This window comes from Kogia breviceps, chromosome 15, assembly GCF_026419965.1.
Source record: "Kogia breviceps isolate mKogBre1 chromosome 15, mKogBre1 haplotype 1, whole genome shotgun sequence".
Taxonomy (NCBI): domain Eukaryota; kingdom Metazoa; phylum Chordata; class Mammalia; order Artiodactyla; family Physeteridae; genus Kogia; species Kogia breviceps.
The window spans coordinates 37277001-37297455 of NC_081324.1; positions in this window are offsets into that span (position 1 = coordinate 37277001).

Sequence of the window (20455 nt, forward strand, 5' to 3'; positions counted from 1 at the left end):
AATAGGTACTACCTTCTTTCTCCATCTTCTAAAACAGAAGGCCTGAGGGACAATTTTTCCCATTTAACAGTACCCTAGAAATAGTTCTTCCTAGAGTTTTGGCATGTACTGATGGCAGAGAAAGAAATAACCATAAGATTAAGTTTACACTATTGTGTAGAAACTAGCTTCTCTCCATAGCCTGACAGATAAGCTCCAAAATCTATAAGAATCCCAGTAGGACTCCTGGAGATGGGAACACAGAGCAGTGAGTGGCTAGCATCACACTTGCAGCCAGACCAGTTCTTCTGGATCCCTTGGCTGTCAATTCCTCTCTTCCCAAGCTATGCTCTCAATCCATTCCCTTTCCAATTGATTTGGAGGAAATAATCTGATGAACACTTACAATAAGGGGCCAGAGGCTGGAATGTAACCTCTTACTTAAATATTTGTGTTTTTATGAGGTTAGGGCTAATTCAACCAATGGTTCAGTATCAAGGACATTTAGGATATCAAAGGAAGAGATGATTTTATACCATAAATGGCTGACTGCTTGAGATGTCATAAGAAAAAAGAAATGGTCTACCATCCTACTATACATTGGCCACCACCCCTGTCTCAACTGCACTACAGGCTAGATGAAGGGTGGATATTATTGCTGCTCATGAAGCTGGCCCTGCCCAGATATCAGTCTTCAAGGCAGAGCACTCATTGTCTTCAAGTTATTTCTTTGATACTCTTCACTGTTTTGGAAACTTTGTTTTAAAATTACAGAGTTATATGTACACAAAATCACTGGAAGTAGAATTGGAGGCAGCTATAATCAGCCAAACCAGGTCCCCAAAATTCCCCATGGTATGCCTACTAATATCTTCACAGTTGAGTTTTATATGACTTAAGCAAAAATACAGAGCCACATGAGCAGTGTGGCTGGAATTATGAGAGCTAATAATGATAACAATGAATAATTCATAAGTGATAAATTTTCATTGTTCCTTCATAGAGCTTTCTCTAAAGGACTTGAGATAAGAGACTTGAGCAATGGAGCTCAGTTCCTAAGTGTGAAAGGGTTAATGAAGACAGAGGGAGACTGACATGGCCTCTCCCCACTTCTGGCCCAGGATTTAATGATGTGAGAAAGGGGTTTTGCTCATCCCTCCTAATCTTGACTCCTAGCTGATAATCTTGATTAGTGAACCAATCATTCTGACTTTCTTGTGCTATTGAGCTTGCAATCAACTACCCATCTTGAAAACTTAACTTAAACAAACCCTTCCATTTCCTCATGGTAAATATTTTGGAAGATATTCCCAAATTCCAGATAAAGATAAAAGTTCTTTAGTAGGAGGACCAAAACTGGGTGGACAAAAATTTCCAGTTTTTTTTTTTTTCCTCACAATAACCTCTACAAACTAAATTTCCATTATCCTTGTTTTGATTAGAATTGGTCAGTGTATTTATTCCCTTCTTATCCCTTTCTGATAGATATCAGTTTAGCCTTATTACAGGAAATTATTTCATCTTGCTCTTATTTTTGTGAGTTTCCTTTAAATTTCTAATTTAAAAAATGGAGCGTGAGATAAAAATTAAACTTACAACTGAAAATATTAATTATTTTGGGTGAAGAGGAAGTAGCAGCTTGAGCATTTATGGGGCAGGAATGAGGCAAGGAAATGATGGAAGAATATAAAAAGTGTTCATGAAATATCTGCATAGAAACTAAAAAAATCAGTGTCCACATCAACAAAAATTATTTGCTCATATATTAAAAGTAAAAAAATGTATTGGGGCCCATTGACATATTTTGCAGGGAAGCAAACCAGCATATCCACTATCTCTATGTTCAAGGAATGTAAAACTGAGTTGATGATGTAGGGCATTAAAAAATCAAAACAAACAAATGGAGTAACATAATCATAAAAGTGGTGACATGAAATGCATGGGGGGAAATAGATAATTCATTGTTAAATGAAAAGCAGTGACAAGCGCTATAAGTTCAGAGGCCTGGGGAGATCTGAGGAAACTCAAGCCAGATGCCATCTCTTAACAAACCCTAGATATTTGGCCTGGTGCAAATATCATGAAAATATGCAGCAGCAAAAAAGACAAATTCTGTTAAAGTTAGGTAGCATATGCAATTTGGAATTAATCTGATGTAGTTTGCTAACCTTCCCAAACTGTACAGAAAGATGGATGTGAGAAAAGACCAGTAACACCAGCTCACTGTACTGGGTTTTCTGAGGGCATTTCAGGCCCAGACCGGACTAGAAACATAATGGTGAACACCAGAGGTCAGGATGTGAGGATCTTTCTCTGCCTGGTACTTGCAGGCTGTGTGGTCTTTGTCAACTAATACCATTCTGACTTTGTTTCCTTTTCTGCAAAGCCAAAATAATAGTAACAATTTTAAATGCTATCAAAAGTCCATGAAATGATTAGATGAGTTACTATATATGAAAGCACTTTTGAATAATTAAGTAAAAAGTCACATTCAGGTATTATTTTTAACAGTTTATTGAATTATAATTGACATAAAATCAACTGTATGTATTTTAAAAGTACAATTTGATATGTTTTGACATATACACCCATGAATCCATCAACTGCATCAAGGTAGTGAACATATTTATCACATCCCAAGGTCTCCTTGTGCCTCTTTGTAATTCCTCTTTCTTCTCTTTCCCTCCACACACCTCCCCAGGCAGCCACTAATCTGCATTCTGTCACCATAGATCAGTTTGTATTTTCTAGAGTTTTCTATAAGTGGAAGCACACAGCAAGTACTCTTGTTTTTTTTTTGTCTGGCTTATTTTGCTCAGGGTAATTATTGTAAGATTCTTCCATGTTATTGTGTTCATTCATTTTTAGTTCATTCATTTTTATTGCTAAGTAGTATTCTATGTATTCCACAGATTGTTTATTCATTCTTCTGTTGAAGATCATTTGGGTCATTTCCAGGTTTTTAGATATTATAAAGAAAACTGTTCTGAGTGCTAGTGTACAAATGTTTGTGTACAGGGTAGAGCATAAGCTTTATTTTCTCTTAGGTAAATACTTGGGAGTGGAACGGCAGGATCGTATAATAGATATACGTTTAACTTTTTTTTTTTTTTTTTTTTTTTGCAGTACGCGGGCCTCTCACTGCTGTGGCCTCTCCCGTGGCGGAGCACAGGCTCCAGACGCACAGGCTCAGCGGCCACGGCTCATGGGCCCAGCCGCTCCGCGGCATGTGGGATCTTCCCGGACTGGGGCAGGAACCCGTGTCCCCTGCATCGGCAGGCAGACTCTCAACCACTGCGCCACCAGGGAAGCCCATATGTTTAACTTTTTAAGAAACTGCTAACCTGCTTTCTAAAAAAGTAATGCCATCTATATACACACGAGTCAATTATTTTTAAAGACTTAAAAGGAAAATTATGATTAATATGTAGTTATTATTTCAGGTGCTTTTTATTTTTTGTACAGATCTATATTTCCTTGTAGTATTATTTTCAGCCTTCTTGAAGGTCTTCCTTTAACATGTTTTGTAATATGGGTCTCTTGCTGTTGAATTGTTTAAGCATTTGCATATCTTAAAAAGTCTTTATTTCACCTTCAGTTTTGGAAGATATTTTTCACTTGGTATAGAATTCAAGGTTGATTTATTTTTTCTTTTCATGATTTAATGTTTTTCTCCAAGGTGTCTTCCAGTGTATTGTTTTTGATGAGACATCTGTGTCACCCTTATATTTACTATTCTATATGTAACATGTCTTCTTCTTCCGGCTAAAGATTTTATCTTCATTCCTGATTTTTAACAATTTGATTATAATGTGCTTTGGTGTCATTTTCTTCATGCTTCTTTTGCTTGGGATTGTTTTTAGCTTTTTGGATCTGTGGGTTAATACTTTTTATCAGCTCTGGAAATTTTTTACTATTATTTTCTCAAAAACTGCTTTTTCTGTTCCATTTTTCCTCTTCTTTGAGGACTTCTATTAGACATAACAAACTGTCTGCATTTTAAAACTATTTTTATGATTCATTTTGGATATTTTCCACTGCTGTTCACAATTTTTTTCCTCTGTAATATGTAATAGCCCATAAGACCCATCCAATGCAGTTTCCATCTCAGATATTGAAGTTTTAATGTACAGAAATATTATTTGGAACATTTTGTAATATCATCCATGTCTTTAACTTTTGAATATAATTATCTTAATGTCTGCTAATTATTACGTTTATGTCAGTTCTGGGTTGATTTTAGTTGATTGATTTTTCTCATCATGTGTTCTATAGTCATGCTCCTTTGCATGCCTGGGTAGTTTTGGTTGGCTACCAGACATTGTGAATCTTATCTTGTTAGGTGCTGGACATTATATATTTCTATAAATACTTGAATTTTGATCTGGGATTAAATTATATCACTCAAAAACACTTTTATCCCTTCAGTTCTTGTTTCAGTGGGTTTTTAGGTGAGTCTAGAGTAGTGAGCCAAACCCTTTATGAGTATTTTTCTTAATCTATCCAATGAATTAAGAGTTTTTCAGTTTAATCAGTGGAGATAGACTATTCTCTGTCCTACGTAAGTGCTACCTAGGCTCTCTGATTCTTTCGGGTGATTATTCACCTTGTCTCAAGCAGTTCCTCCACATGCATTTACTTGTCAGTACTCAGCTGACTACTCGCAGGCAATCCCTTCCAGACCTCCAGGATTCTCTATGAAGTATGTCCTTTCCAGCACTCTCTCCTATGAATTTTAGCTACATTGGCCTCCCCAGGTTCTCAATTCTCTCTGCATATCTCAGAATTGTTTCTGGGATCTGCTTCATTTCTCTTTCCCTAGTGTCATGGATTGAAAACTCTCTAAAGTCAGTAAGCTAGGACGATTGTAGGACTCACTTCTTTGTTTCCAGTGTTCAGGGATCACTATTCTTTGTTGCCTAATGTCCAGTGGCTTGAACACTGTTGTTGCATATATTTTGTCTTTTATTTATTTTTTTTGGTTGTTTCACATATTAGGCTAAATCTAGTCCATTTTTCTGCATATGCACAGAGGGAAAATTTCCCAATGTTAAGCATTATTATTAGAAAATAATCATTGTTTAAAAATATAAAGACCTTTCAAAACCCATAATAATAGAAAGGTGAATGGACAGACAGAAAGATAGACCTATATATAAATGGGTGTAAATCTATTATTCTTAAAACATGTTAATACTTCTACAGCAGCCATGAGGCAGGGAACACAGGGATGAGTAGAGAAGGGTCTTCTTATACTTCTCCAGCCTCAGTCCTGTTGTTTTCCATTATTTCTTTTATTCACTGGAACAATTATTTTGAAATGGTTTGAAAATAACTGGCTTTTTTAGTGTGATATTAACTGCCTTTAATTATCTGCTTCGACTTGATTTTGTAAGTTGGATCACAACACAGAGCTCAGCCATCCTGATCACTTGCATTGTTCCTAGTACATTTTTTCTGTTTCAGGCTTCTTTGCCTCTGTTCATGATATATCCTTATGTGAGACTTATTTTGTAGTCCTTTTCTCCTACCTTCACCCATTCTGTTGAAAACCTACTCATTTGAACACCCTAAAGTTTCTAGGACCTGCACAATCATTAACTTCCTGTAAACTGTAGTAGGATGCATCACTGTTTTCTTTATGCTCTCTCTGTATCCCTGTACCCATAACTTTCTTAGATCTTAAAAAATGCACTGCAGTTATAACCTCTTTTTTATGTAATATCTCTGCCAGATTTATTTTTATATTCCAAATATATCTGAACATTAGCTAATGCATAGTTAATATTCAATAAAAGTTTCTTAAGTGAATGATAGCACATATGCATGAGTAAATAGTAGCAAATGTGTGAGAGTTTGTATGCACTGCAATCTGTCAGACACAAAACCATGCTCCATCTTCTTTCCAATCAGAGTTTTATTTCCACCTGTAACTATGATCAAAACCTAAAAAAATAATAATTAGGATAACCTTAATTTCATGGTCTACTCCATGGTTTCTGTTCTTTTATTTGTCTGTTTATTGTTGTTTGTTTTCATGATTTGTTTGTTTATTCTTAGCTCAGGGCTTCAATGATACCCTGACTTATTTCCTGCCCTTTGAGTTTTTATTTTCTCCTTCTCTATTAATGCACAATTCAAGGAAGCATTGATTGATTTTGACAAGTGGTAGAATTGGGTGGGTGGGTCAAGGAGAAAGGTTATGCCCTGAGATGGAGGAATGGATGCAATGTCACCTTCTAATGCTCCTGCACATTTTTGCCTGAGGACTTTTTAAATCTCAGACTGCCAAGTAGTTGTAAGTGGTATCAATTAATCGAGATTTCAGAAGCTAAAAATCAATTTCTTTTTTCTTAAATTCACATTAAAGATCAAGATTATTTTATTATTACATAGAACAAATTCAGCAGATAGAAGCCTGTTCACTCACCTAGCACAAGGAGGAGTTGAAGTAAGAACAAAGAGAAAGTAATGGAGATATGATTTAATTATGGCAGTGCCATCAGTCAGAAGTAGGTGGTACAGGTTCACTCATGCTTTCCTGCCAGCTTGCATTGACTTTCCTTTCTCCTTTGTGTAACTAAATTCCACCCATCTTTCATGGACCCTCTCCTCCAGGAAGACTTCCATTTTTCTTCCTTTGTGCTTGTCCAAACTAACTTAGCACTTTAAATCTGAAACACTCAACCTGGTTCTAAATTACAATACCTTATATTGTTTTATAGCACCCTGTCATATACTGTAATATCTCCTCTTTGATAGGATTTTGTATTTTTCTTCAATTGTTTACACAGTGACTGGCAAAAAATGGAGCAAACAGCAGGTTTGTCGGTGAAGGCTCATTAATTATGCTTTATAGCTTGGCTGATGGACATTTGTGGCCTCATTGTTTTAGCATCTCTTCATCTACCCATGCTTCCTACAGGTGTGCATGTAGAAGCTAGAGAAGGGCACTCTGAAAACATATTTCCCTAATTTTAAGGAATGCACCAATAATCACCTAGGGAGTGTACAGGAAGGGTACCTTCACTGTCTTACCAATAACAGATTCCATATTAAGCCACTGAGCATGCCGTCATCCAGTTTCTCAAAACAGGTAGCAATCAAGCTTGCTGTTTGTTAAGCTGGTTCAGAAGCTTTTATCTTAATGTGAGCCACTAGGCAATCAAATATAGTTTGAGAAAATATCACACGTAATAACTTCTGGTGTCCTTTTTAGGTTCCTGAATTTTACTGAGCAATTTATAAGAAAAAGAAAAAAATCTATCAGAACTTCAGAAGAACACTTCTATCCACAAGCAAGCTATTTATCCAGAATATTGAAGTAATAACAAAAATATGTAGGAAGCAATAGGTCAACTAATTCAGGGGAAGAAATGAGTGAGAAATTCATATCTGGAAATAATTACAGTGTAACACTGTGTTGTAAACAAAAATGATCATCATTAATAACAACAATCTAGTTCCAAGGGAAGCTGCTCCTTGAAATAAAAAAGTTTGTAGCTAACATTTCCTCTTCCCCAGTCATTCTCATGAGGATTTGGGCATGGAGAGCACTACACATTTAGAGTCAGGAAAATTCATATAAGGCATCATTTTATGGGGAAAAAAATATAGAATTTTTTTTTGTTGTTTCTGGGGACTGAAGTAAATTTTTCTATAGCTCTACCTGTGTTAACCCTTTATGCAAATGGGCATTACAAGGAAACTTTTGCTTTATGGTCTGCCTACTCTGATAACTGGTTGACATTTCATGTCAGACGTTTCTGCTCTAACACTGGGTTCCATACTGCTGGCTCCCTTAGCCCTGACAGCCATATGCTGATCCCTGCATTCTTGCTGCCACTGCTCTCACTGTTGCAAATTCTGTCATAAGACACTGTGGGAAACACGGTGCATGCCCACAGAGAAATGTGAAGAGTGGGCACCGTGACAGGATTCACACACATACCTTTTGACACAGAGACTCAGAGCACCATCTAAAGTTGCTGCTGCTGACGGACTCGCCCTTCCTGTGGGTGGGTGACATGCCGCACCTGCGCAACCTTGCCATGGTCATGTGCACCCACTACGACCCCATCCCAGTGTCCACAGCCCTCCTCAGAGACACGTCTGACACGACGTCCACTGGCCTCACCCATCGCTTAGCCAGAAAGACCAGCAAACAGGTGTTTGTCAGCTATAACCTTCCAAACACTGACAAGCAGCTTCACGTCACTGGTAGAAAACAGGATCAAGGAGGAAATGGAGGCTTTTCCAGAGAAGTTCTAGCTCAGGCGGAAGCCAGGACGTGAGACTCGCGACAGTGGACTTTTGAAGAAATGGATTGGATCTCGCTGGCTGTCAGCATGTTAAATAAAAATAAATAAATAAATAAATGATGAAGTAGCCTTCCACAATAAGATGAGATTTTCAAAAGTTTCTTCCATGATGAAGAGTGTGTATATATCCATCCACGTCTTATGCTCCCTTCCCTTTGGGAGGTAATTATCGAGGTTTTCCCACCAAGAACCAGAATTAAGAAACAAGGTGTATGGGCTTCCCTGGTGGCACAGTGGTTGAGAGTCCACCTGCCGATCCAGGGGACACGGGTTCGTGCCCCGGTCCAGGAAGATCCCACATGCCGCGGAGCGGCTGGGCCCGTGAGCCATGGCCGCTGAGCCTGCGCGTCTGGAGCCTGTGCTCCGCAACGGGAGAGGCCACAACAGTGAGAGGCCCGCGTACCGCAAAAAAAAAAAAAAAAAGAAAGAAGGTGTGGACCTCAAGTTGACATACTTTATTGAGTACGATTGGGATATCTCTTCCTCAAGCTGGAGAGAAATAACACCTATGGTCTCTTAATTGGAAGGCTTAGAGTCACGTTTGGAACTTTACCCCGTCAGTGTAGTTGCTGCCACATTCGGTTCCTATAAAGTACACAGTGAGGTTTGATGTCCATTCACCATTTTAGGACGGGAGACAGGTTACCAAATCACCCCTGATAGACCTGCACAGTGTGCTGTTGCATCCAGAAGTTGGTGGCTGGGCAACTGAGTGTCTCATTCGTGTCTCAGTGAATTGGATCTGGGGAAGGAGCCTCTCACCTCTAACTTGTCAGAAGTTGCTTCTCCCCAACCCCCTTGAGGGAGGCAACCAGACTGGAGAAAAATTAATGAGGAGACCTCCTCCATTTCTAAGTGTTAGAGAAAGCTGAAGGACAAGACTGCCAACATTAAATCCCAATTTTATTCTCCTTTTATTAAGTAACTCTTTTCTTTAAACATCTTATTGCAGTATAATTGCTTTACAATGGTGTGTTAGTTTCTGCTGTATAACAAAGTGAATCAGCTATACATATGCATATGTCCTCATATCTCTGCCCTTTTGTGTCTACCTCACACCCTCCCTATCCCACCCCTCTAGATGGTCACAAAGCACTGAGCTGATCTCCCTGTGTTATGTGGCTGATCTTCTCAACTTTTTTGTTTCTTCAAATCACATTTGATTTCTCACGTTGTTCTCTTGTTGTCTAATTTCCAGTTAATGTTACATGAAGGCAGAAGATGTAGCTGTCTCTATGATGTGATTTCATAATACCAGACAACCTCTCTTTTAAATACTGTGTCTAATCCAGAAACTTGTTTGTTCCCTTAGAAATTCATTAGAAATCCATTTAATTCAGAGAAGACATAACATAGCAAAAAACTGGATGTAAAAGATGCATAAGAAGTTACAGAGCTCGATTTGGTTAAATAAAGGCAGGTTTTCCTATAGCTACAGTTAAACACAAAAGGAATGGTCAGTGGTCTAATACAGACATTTTAATAAAAGTGGAGCCCTAGAGGTTTCCCTGAGATACAACATTCCAGGCTATAGAAATGTTGAGTGACCTACTGAGGTTCCTGATTCATTTTTCCACCTCAAATGAGCAACTGTGATTTTGTCTTAAAAACTCGACCTCTATTTACATTTTCACTTGGTGAAATTATTCTACTGTTAAATATTATTTGCAAGAAAAAAAAAGAAATGTTTTTCCAAGTGCATTCTATAGTGCTATGTCCTTATGAAAGAAATGTTTAATTTTCTGGTGATTTATTGTATTTGTTACTAGAGCAAAGTCAATGTAGTGGTGTTTCTATTTGTTGCTTCAATTTTGTTATCCTTAATGTCAAATAAGGCTGAAGTTTTTTCAGGGCAGAACTATTCTATGAACCCAATTATTTCACCACTTCCCCAATGAAATTCAAGTTATAAAATACATTCTTTGCTTGTTCAAACACCTTAGCAAGGAGAGAGGTGAGGTGAAATTACATTGTTTCAAAGATATATGTTTATATTGTCTATGCATGCTCAATCCTAACAGAATATTATTTGACTGAGATTAATAAAAAATCTAGGAGAAAGCAAAAGACTTGACTGGTTTCTGCAAGAGCACATTATTACATAAATTCTACCCATGGATGCCACCAGTATGGGTTTCTAAATGTCTTAACCACCCTGGAGAGCCCAATACTGGACATGATACCAGATTTTAACACTCATTCCTTATATATGTGTTGAATGGATGCTTATTGCTGCTGAGTTACTGATTTCCAGCCCTGAGTAGGTACACTGTAGATGCACAGAGTGTCAGCAATGTGATTGTTTTTTCATCTGGAACTCTGTTCTCATTAATGACTTTTTTGTGAAAGATGGTTTAAAAACAACTTTTGCTAAATAGTAATAATATTGTGTTAAACCACATTGGTACTGGTCACATGGATATTCACTGTACTTTTTTTTTGAAACATATATATCATTATGTAAAATCTTTTATATAAACGATATATTTTGTAAACATGAACACACACACACAGATTCTATATTTCTTAAAACAGAAATGAGCTGGCAGGTAATGGTCAGCCTGGGTTTGGTTTGTGTTAAATAGAGACAAGGATTCTGTCATAAATAAGATGGTTAAGAGTGTCTTTATCACAATTGGCCTTTTGTTAGGACTTACTTGGTAGTCATTGCTGTGGGGTGAATAGAAAAGCAAAGGGGATCCTATTTTTTTTTCTTTTTTTGCATTTCATATAAACAACTAATACTTTATTCTAGTTTAAGTATTCCTTTTTTAAACATCTTTATAACAGTATAATTGCTTTAAAATGGTGTCTTAGTTTCTGTTTTATAACTAAGTGAATCAGTTATACATATACATAATGTCCCCATATCTCTTCCCTCTTCCATCTCCCTCCCTCCCACCCTCCCTATCCTACCCCTCTAGATGATCACAAAGCACTGAGCTGATCTCCCTCTGCTATGAAGCTGTTTCCCACTAGCTATCTATTTTACATTTGGTAGTATATATATATGTCCATGCCACTCTCTCACTTTGTCCCAGCTTACCCTTCCCCTCCCCGTATCCTCAAGTCCTTTCTATAGTAGGTCTGCATCTTTGTTCCCGTCTTGCCCCTAGCTTCTCCTGACCATTTTTCTTTTCTTTTCTTTTTTTTTTTTAGATTCCATATATATGTGTTAGCATACTGCATTTGTTTTTCTCTTTCTGACTTACTTCACTCTGTATGACAGTCTCTAGGTCCATATATCTCACTACAAATAACTCAGTTTCATTCCTTTTTATGGCTGAATAATATTCCATTGTCTATATGTGCCACATCTTCTTTATCCATTACTCTGTTGATGTACACATAGGTTGCTTCCATGTCCTGGCTATTGTAAATAGAGCTGCAATGAACATTTTGGTACATGACTCTTTTTGAATTATGGTTTTCTCAGGGTATATGCCCAGTAGTAGGATTGTGGGGTCATATGGTGGTTCTATTTGTCATTTTTTAAGGAACCTCTATACTGTTCTCTATAGTGGCTGTATCAGTTTACATTCCCACCAACAGTGCAAGAGCGTTCCCTTTTCTCTGCATCCTCTCCAGCATTTATTGTTTCTAGATTTTTTGATTATGGCCATTCTGACCTGTGTGAGATGATATCTCATTGTAGTTTTGATCTGCATTTCTCTAATGATTAATGATGTTGAGCATTCTTTCATGTGTTTGTTGGCAATCTGTATACCATCTTTGGAGAAATGTCTATTTAGGTCTTCTGTCCATTTTTGGATTGGGTTGTTTGTTTTTTTGATACTGAGCTGGATGAGTTGCTTGTATGTTTTGGAGATTAATCCTTTGTCAGTTGCTTCATGGGCAAATATTTTCTCCCATTCTGAAGGTTGTCTTTTCATCTTGTTTATGGTTTTCTTTGCTGTGCAAAAGCTTTTAAGTTTCCATAGGTCCCATTTGTTTATTTTTGTTTTTATTTCCATTTATCTAGCAGGTGGGTCAAGAAGGATCTTGCTGTGATTTATGTCATACAGTGTTCTGCTTATGTTTTCCTCTAAGAGTTTGATGGTGTCTGGCCTTATATTTAGGTCTTTAATCCATTTTGAGTTTATTTTTGTGTATGGTGTTACAGGGTGTTCTAATTTCATTATTTTAAATGTAGCTGTCTGGTTTTCCCAGCACCACTTATTGAAGAGGCTGTCTTTTCTCTACTGTATATTCTTGCCTCCTTTATAAAAGAAAAGGTGACCATACGTGAATGGGTTTTTTTCTGGGCTTTCTATCCTGTTCCATTGATCTATATTTCTATTTTTGTGCCAGAACCATAATGTCTTGATTACTGTAGCTTTGTAGTATAATCTGAAGTCAGGGAGCCTGATTCCTCCAGCCCCGTTTTTCGTTCACAAGATTGCTTTGGCTATTCGGGGTCTTTTGTGTTTCCACACAAATTGTGAAATTTTTTGTTCTAGTTCTGTGAAAAATGCCAGTGGTAGTTTGATAGGGATTGCATTGAAACTGTAGATTGCTTTAGGTAGTAGAGTCATTTTCACAAGGTTGATTCTTCCAATCCAAGAACATGGTATATCTCTCCATCTATTTGAATCATCTTTAATTTCTTTCATCAGTGACTTATTCCTATATATTTTATTCTTTTTGTTGAAAGGGTTAATGGGAGTGTTTTCTTAGTTCTAGTCTCAGAAATTTCATCATTAGTGTATAGGAATGCAAGACATTTCTGTGCATTAATTTTGTATCCTGTTATTTTACCAAATTCATTGATTAGCTCCAGTAGTTTTCTGGTTGCATCTTTATGATTCTCTATGTATAGTATCATGTCCTCTACAAACAGTGATAGATTTACTTCTTTTCTGATTTGGATTCCTATTATTTCTTTTTCTTCTCTGATTGCTGTGGTAAAACTTCCAAAACTATGCTGAATAATAGTGGTGAGAGTGGGCAACATTGTCTTATTTCTGATTTTAGTGGAAATGGTTTCAGGTTTTCACCATTGAAGATGATGTTGGTTGTGGGTTTGTCATATATGGCCTTTATTATGTTGAGGAAAGTTCCCTCTATGCCTGCCTTCTGCAGAGTTTTGATCATAAATCGGTGTTGAATTTTGTCAAAAGCTTTCTCTGCATCTATTGAGATGATCATATGGTTTTTCTCCTTCAATTTGTTAATATGATGTCTCACATTTATTGATTTGCGTATACTGAAGAATCCTTGGATTCCTGGGATAATCCCCACTTGATTATAATGTATGATCCTTTTAATGTGCTGTTGGATTCTGTTTGCTCGTATTTTGTTGAGGATTTTTGCATTTATGTTCATCAGAGATATTGGCCTGTAGTTTTCTTTCTTTGTGACATCTTTGTCTGCTTTTGTATCAGGGTGATGGGGACTATGTAAAATGAGTGTGGGAGTGTTCCTTCCTCTGCTATATTTTGGAAGAGTTTGAGAAGGATAGGTGTTAGCTCTTCTCTAAGTGTTTGATAGAAATCGCCTGTGAAGCCATCTGGTCCTGGCCTTTATTTTTTGGAAGATTTGTAATCACAGTTTCCATTTCACAGTTGGTGATTGGTCTGTTCATATTTTCTATTTCTTCCTGGTTCAGTGTCAGAAGGTTGTGCTTTCCTAAGAATGTGTCCATTTCTTCCAGGTTGTCCATTTTATTGACATAGAGTTGCTTGTAGTAATCTCTCATGATCCTTTGTATTTCTGCAGTGCCAATTACCTCTCTTTTTTCATATCTAATTCTATTGATTTGAGTCTTCTCCCTTTTTTTCTTGATAAGTCTGGCTAATGGTTTATCAATTTCGTTTATCTTCTATAAGAACCAGCTTTTAATTTTATTGTTCTTTGCTATTGTTTCCTTCATTTCTTTTTCATTTATTTCTGTTCTGATCTTTATGATTTCTTCCCTTCTGCTAACTTTGGATTTTTTGTTCCTCTTTCTCTAATTGATTTAAATTTAAGGTTAGTTTGTTTATTTGAGATGTTTTTTGTTTCTTAAGGTAGGACTGTATTTCTATAAACTTCTCTCCTAGAACGGGTTTTGCTGCATCCCATAGGTTTTGGGTCATTGTGTTTTCATTGTCATTTGTTTCTAGGTATTTTTTTTTTCCTCTTTGATTTCTTCAGTGATCCCTTGGTTAGTAAGTAGTGTATCATTTAGTTTCCATGTGTTTGTATTTCTTACAGATTATTTTTCCAGTAATTCATATCTAGTCTCATAGTGTTGTGGTCAGAAAAAACACTTGATATGATTTCAATTTTCTTAAATTTACAAAGGCTTGATTTGTGACCCAAGATATGATCTATCTTAGTGAATGTTCCATAGGCACTTGAAAAGATCGTGTATTCTGTTGTTTTTCGATGGAATATCTTATAAATATCTATTAAGTTCATCTTGTTTTATGTATCATTTGAAGTTTTTATTTCCTTATTTATTTTCATTTTGGATGATCTGTCCATTGATGAAAGTGGGGTGTTAAAGTCCCCTACTATGATTGTGTTAGTGTCAATTTTCCCTTTGATGGCTGTTAGTGTTTTCCTTATATATTTAGGTGCTCCTATGTTGGGTGCATAAATATTTACAATTGTTATATCTTCTTCTTGGATTGATCCCTTGATCATTATGCAGTGTTCTTCTTTGTCTCTTTTAATCCTCTTTGTTTTAAAGTATATTTTGTTTGATATGTAAATTGCTACTCCAGCTTTCTTTTGATTTCCATTTGAATGAAATATCTTTTTCCATCCCCTCATTTTCAGTCTGTATGTGTCCCTAGGTCTGAGGTGGGTCTCTTGTAGATTGCATATATATGGGTCTTGTTTTTGTATCCATTCAGCCAGTCTGAGTCTTTTGGTTGGAGTCTTTAATCCATTTATATTTAAGGTAATTATCAATATGTATGTTCCGATGACCATTTTCTTAATTGTTTTGGGTTTATTATTGTAGCTCTTTACCTTCGCTTGTGTTTCCTGCCTAGTGGAGTTCCTTTAGCATTCGTTGTAAAGCTGAATTCTCTTAGCTTCTGCTTGTCTGTAAAGCTTTTAATTTCTCCATCAAACCTGAATGAGATCCTTGCTGGGTAGAGTAATCTTGGTTGTAGGTTTTTATCCTTCATCACTTTAAATATGTCCCGCCACTCCCTTCTGGCTTGCAGAGTTTTTGCAGAATGATCAGCTCTTAACCTTACGTGGATTCCCTTTTGTGTTATTTGTTGTTTTTCCCTTGCTGCTTTTAATATGGTTTCTTTGTATTTAATTTTTGATAGTTTGATTAATATGTGTCTTGGCATGTTTCTCCTTGGATTTATCCTGCATGGGACTCTCTGTGCTTCCTTGACTTGATTACCTATTTCTTTTTACATATTAGGGATGTTTTCAACTATAATCTCTTCAAATATTTTCTCAGTCCCTTTCTTTTTCTCGTCTTCTTCTGTTACCCCTATAATTCAAATGTGGGTGTGTGTAATGTTGTCCCAGAGATCTCTGAGACTGTCGTCAGTTCTTTTCATTCTTTTTTCTGCTCTGCAGGAGATATTTCCACTATTTTACCTTCCAGGTCACTTATCCGTTTTTATGCCTCAGATATTCTGCTATTGATCCCTTCTAGAGAATTTTTAATTGCATTTATTGTTTTGTTTTTCATTGTTTGTTTGCTCTTTAGTTATTCTAGGTCCTTGTTAAAAGTTTCCTGTATTTTCTCCATTCTATTTCCAAGACTTTGGATCATCTTTCCTATCATTATTCTGAATTCTTTTTCAGGTAGACTGCCTATTTCATCTTCATTTGTTAAGTCTGGTTAGTTTTTGCCTTGCTCCTTCATCTGTTGTGTGTTTCTCTGTCTTCTCATTTTGCTTAACTTACTGTGTTTGGGGTCTTCTTTTGCAGGTTGAAGTTTCTTAGCTCCCGTTGTTTTTAGTGTCTGCCCCCAGTGGCTAATGTTGGTACAGTGGATTGAGTATGCTTCCTGATGGAGGAAATTGGTGCCTGTGTTCTGGTGGATGAGGCTGGATCTTGTCTTTCTGGTGGGAAGGTCCACGTCTGGTGGTGTGTTTTGGGGTATCTGTGGCCTTATTATAATTTTAGGCAACCTCTGTGGTAATGGATGGGTTTGTGTTCCTGTCTTGCTTGTTGTTTGGAATAGGGTGTCCTGCACTGTAGCTTGCTGGTCATTGAGTGGAGCTGGGTCTTGGTGTTGAGATGGAGATCTCTGGGAGCTTTTCACCATTTGATATTATGTGGATCTGGGAGGTCTCTTGTGGACCAGTGTCCTGAACTTGGCTCTCTCACCTCAGTGGCACAGCCCTGATGCCTGTCTGGAGCACCAAAAGCCTGTCCTCCACACAACTCAGAATAAAATGGAGGGAAAAAAAAAGAAGAAGATAAAATAAAATAAAGTTATTAAAATAAAAATTAAGAAATTATTAAGAAAAAATTAAATAATAAAAAAAAGACAGTCAGAACCTTACGACAGATGGTAAAAGCATAGCTATAGAGAAAGAATCAAAGACAGAAGCATACACATACACACTCACACAAAGAGAAAAAGGGAAATATATATATATATGGTATATATATCATATATATATACCGTATATATATATATATATATATATAATATATATATATATATATAATATATATATATATATATATATATATATATAATATATATATATAGTTGCTCCCAGTATCCACCTCCTCAATTTGGGATGACTTGTTGTCTATTCAGGTATTCCACAGATGCAGGGTACATGAAGTTGATTGTGAAAATTTAATCTGCTGCTCCTGAGGGTGCTGGGAGAAATTTCCCTTTTTCTTCTTTTTTCACACAGCTCCCAGGCTTCAGCTTTGGATTTGGACCCGCCTCTGCATGTAGGTCGCCTGAGGGCGTCTGTTCTTTGCTCAGACAGGAAGGGGTTAAAGAACCAGCTGATTCAGGGTCTCTGGCTCACTCAGGCCATGGGGAGGGAGGGGTAGAAATGCTTGGCGAGTCTACAGCGGCAGAGGCCGGAGTGACATTGCACCAGCCCAAAGCATGCTGTGTGTTCTCCCAGGGAAGCTGTCCCTGGATCACGGGACCCTGGCAATGGTGGGCTGCACAGTTTCCCCAGAGGGGAGATGTGGAGAGTGACCTGTGTTTGCACAGAGGCTTCTTGGTGACAGCAGCAGCAGCCTTAACGTCTCATGCCCATCTCTGGGGTCCATGCTGACGGCTGCAGCTTGCGCCCATTCTCTGCACTCCCTTAAGTGGCACTCTTAATCCCCTCTCCTCGCACACCAGGAAACAAAGAGGCAAGAAAAGTCTCTTGTCTCTTCAGCAGTTCCAGACCTTTTCCCTGAGTCCCTCCCGGCTAGATGTGGTGCACTAGCCCCTTTCAGGCTGTGTTCATGCAGCCAAACCCTCTCCTCTCCCTGGGATCCGACCAAAGCCCGAGCCTCTGCTCTCAGTCCCCACCCGTCCCAGCTGCTGAGCAGACAAGCCTCTAGGGTTGGTGAGTGCTAGTTGGCACCAATCCTCTGTGTGAGAATCTCTCTGCTTTGCCTTCCGCAACCCTGTTGCTGCACTCTCCTCTGTGGCTCGGAAGCCCCACTCCACTACCCACAGTCTCCGCCTGGGAAGGGGCTTCCTAGTGTGTGGAAACCTTTCCTCTTTCACAACTCCCTCCCACTGGTGCAGGTCCCATCATTATTATTTTGTCTCTGTTTTTTCTTTCTTTTTTTTTTTTTTTTTTTTTTTGCCCTACCCAGGTACGTGGGGAGTTTCTTCTCTTTTGAGAGGTCTGAGGTCTTCTGCCAGCATTCAGTAGGTGTTCTTATGAGTTGTTCCACATGTAGATGTATTTCTGATGTATTTGTGAGGAGAAAGGTGATCTCCATGTCTTACTCTTCTGCCATCTTGAAGCTCCTACAGGGATCCTAATTTGAATGCTTTGCTGTCAGGATTTTCTGCTCATTGCTTCATGATAACCTATCGGAATTACTTACCTTTTCAAAACAAATGTGTGCCTTAAGTAGAGTCCTTCAATCTCATTTTCTGCCCTTGTATCTACTATAATTTTACTCTAGCAATGCCAAACAACCTGTTCTCCTAGATCATGATATTTTCCCTCTTGCTTCTCTACACCCAACATTCCCTTCTCTGGAGACCCTTTTCTCTACTTGTACCCTCTAGTAAAACTCTGCTGTTCCAGGAGTTAGTCCAAGTGTGACTTCTGGGAATCTTTTCCTGATTTCCCACCTAAAGATTTGCTTCCCCCTGGCTGCCACTAAAGCTCTCATCACCTGACACCATCCTACATTATGATGCCCTGTGCCACATCCATGTCTCCACTGCACTGTCATTTCCTCAAGGTGGAAGCTCAGGATCTTCTCATGTTGCTGCCACAGTGACCAGTTCCATATAGCACCTTGCTCAAAGTAGATGGTCAAGTTATGATTACAGAAGAGAGGAAACAAATAAAGGCAAAGGGAGGGAAAAAAAGAAGAAAAATTTAAAAAGAGAAAGAGAGACTGGTGATAGAAGAAAAATGGGAAGGAGAGAGGAATGAATCTTTCACAGAAAAATTTATTTAGCTGCTGCCTTTTGTGCTGTGCATGAGTCATGTGTATGAACATTTCCAAATACTCCAGAGAGCAGTGGGGCTATTTCTGATGTACAGGAAGGTGAAGAGAGAGATCCTAAATATAGCACATTGTCTGAAAGAATGATTCTGAATAACTAGGGACATCCTGATTGGAAGTAGTTGTATGATGGATTTATAAATGTCAAAAATGGGGTGTGTTGGCAGGGCATTGGAAAATGAGGCTGTAGTAGGGGATAACTCTCCTCCTCCACAGTGCTGTCAGGGCCTCCTGAAGTTGTAGAGAGTGTGATCCTCTATCCCTGTATCCCTTAACACTCTCTTAATTCCACATCTAACCTAAAGTGGAATGAGAATCATCAAATTCAGCAGCAGCACAGGGAGTGTGAGAGAGGAGAGAAATATCTACAACTGGTGAATGATCCATTGTTTTGATAGACACAGGTGCAAATATCAAGGATTTTAAGAATGTGAGTCCTAGTTGAATGTTCCATTTTTTTCAGATTTGGACGTCAGATAGATGTAGCTGCAGGAAACCTGGGCTGTTAGTAGAACTACAAACACATCAGAGGTAACGTATGAGCTTGTATGCACAGAATATTGTCAAGAGCCAAGAAGGAAGGACCCATCCCAAAGCACAGATAGGCACCCTTATGTGAGTGCCTCTCCCAGCTTCCTTATACCTAGAATTACCACAAAATTAAATTAATCTTTTTTTTAAAAATTTCTCTTTACACTGAGAGAGTAAAAAAGGCAGAGAACCCAGTGGGAAGGAACAAGGTGCCCAAGAACCATCTCAGGTGGAATGATTGGATGTCACATACTTTCCTGAATCCAGAAGCTGAAGTGAAGGCCCTGTATTCCAGATATGGAAAGAGGCATATGACTGAAGAAGGGATGCAATGAGAAACCAGAGGCAGGGAATGTTAAGGTTGAGCACCACAAAATCGACAATTCTGCTGACCGTTCATTATGACAGTCTGAAGAACTGGGATGAGACCACAAATACAGCACAGTAAAAGCTGGAAAGAGCTCCAGACCCAAAGCCCTTCTTGATACAGTTAGGAAATTTGAGGCTAAGAGAAGAAATGGGGAAAGTTTGCCCTGGCTATACTTGATTGGTGACCCCTAAATCTAGATTTCTTGTCTTTGACTTCTAGTTCATTGCTGTTTGTTTTAATCATGATTGCTTCCTTAAAAGTACTCATGATCTTAGATTGAACTTTGGGTGATGAAAATCAAAGTTCTGAAAAAATGTTTTATTACTGTTTTCCTCTTTTAAAAATTAAGTAAATTCCCATATACTTCATGGGTTTACAGTTTTGTTTTGTTTTTCAAGCAACTTTTACCTCACAGCCCATAGGAAGGAGAAAAATGAAAGAGAAAAATCCTATACGATCACCTAAAACTGAATAAAAGTTTCCACTCATCTTTTTGATTTTTTCTTGTTTCTGGGTCACTTTTCCTGGTTTGGAAGTTTCCCTGCTTTCCTAGCACAGAACCTGGATATTTATGTAAGTTAATCCTTTAATAAATTCATTTTCTTTTCCCTTAAGAAAGTTGAATAGG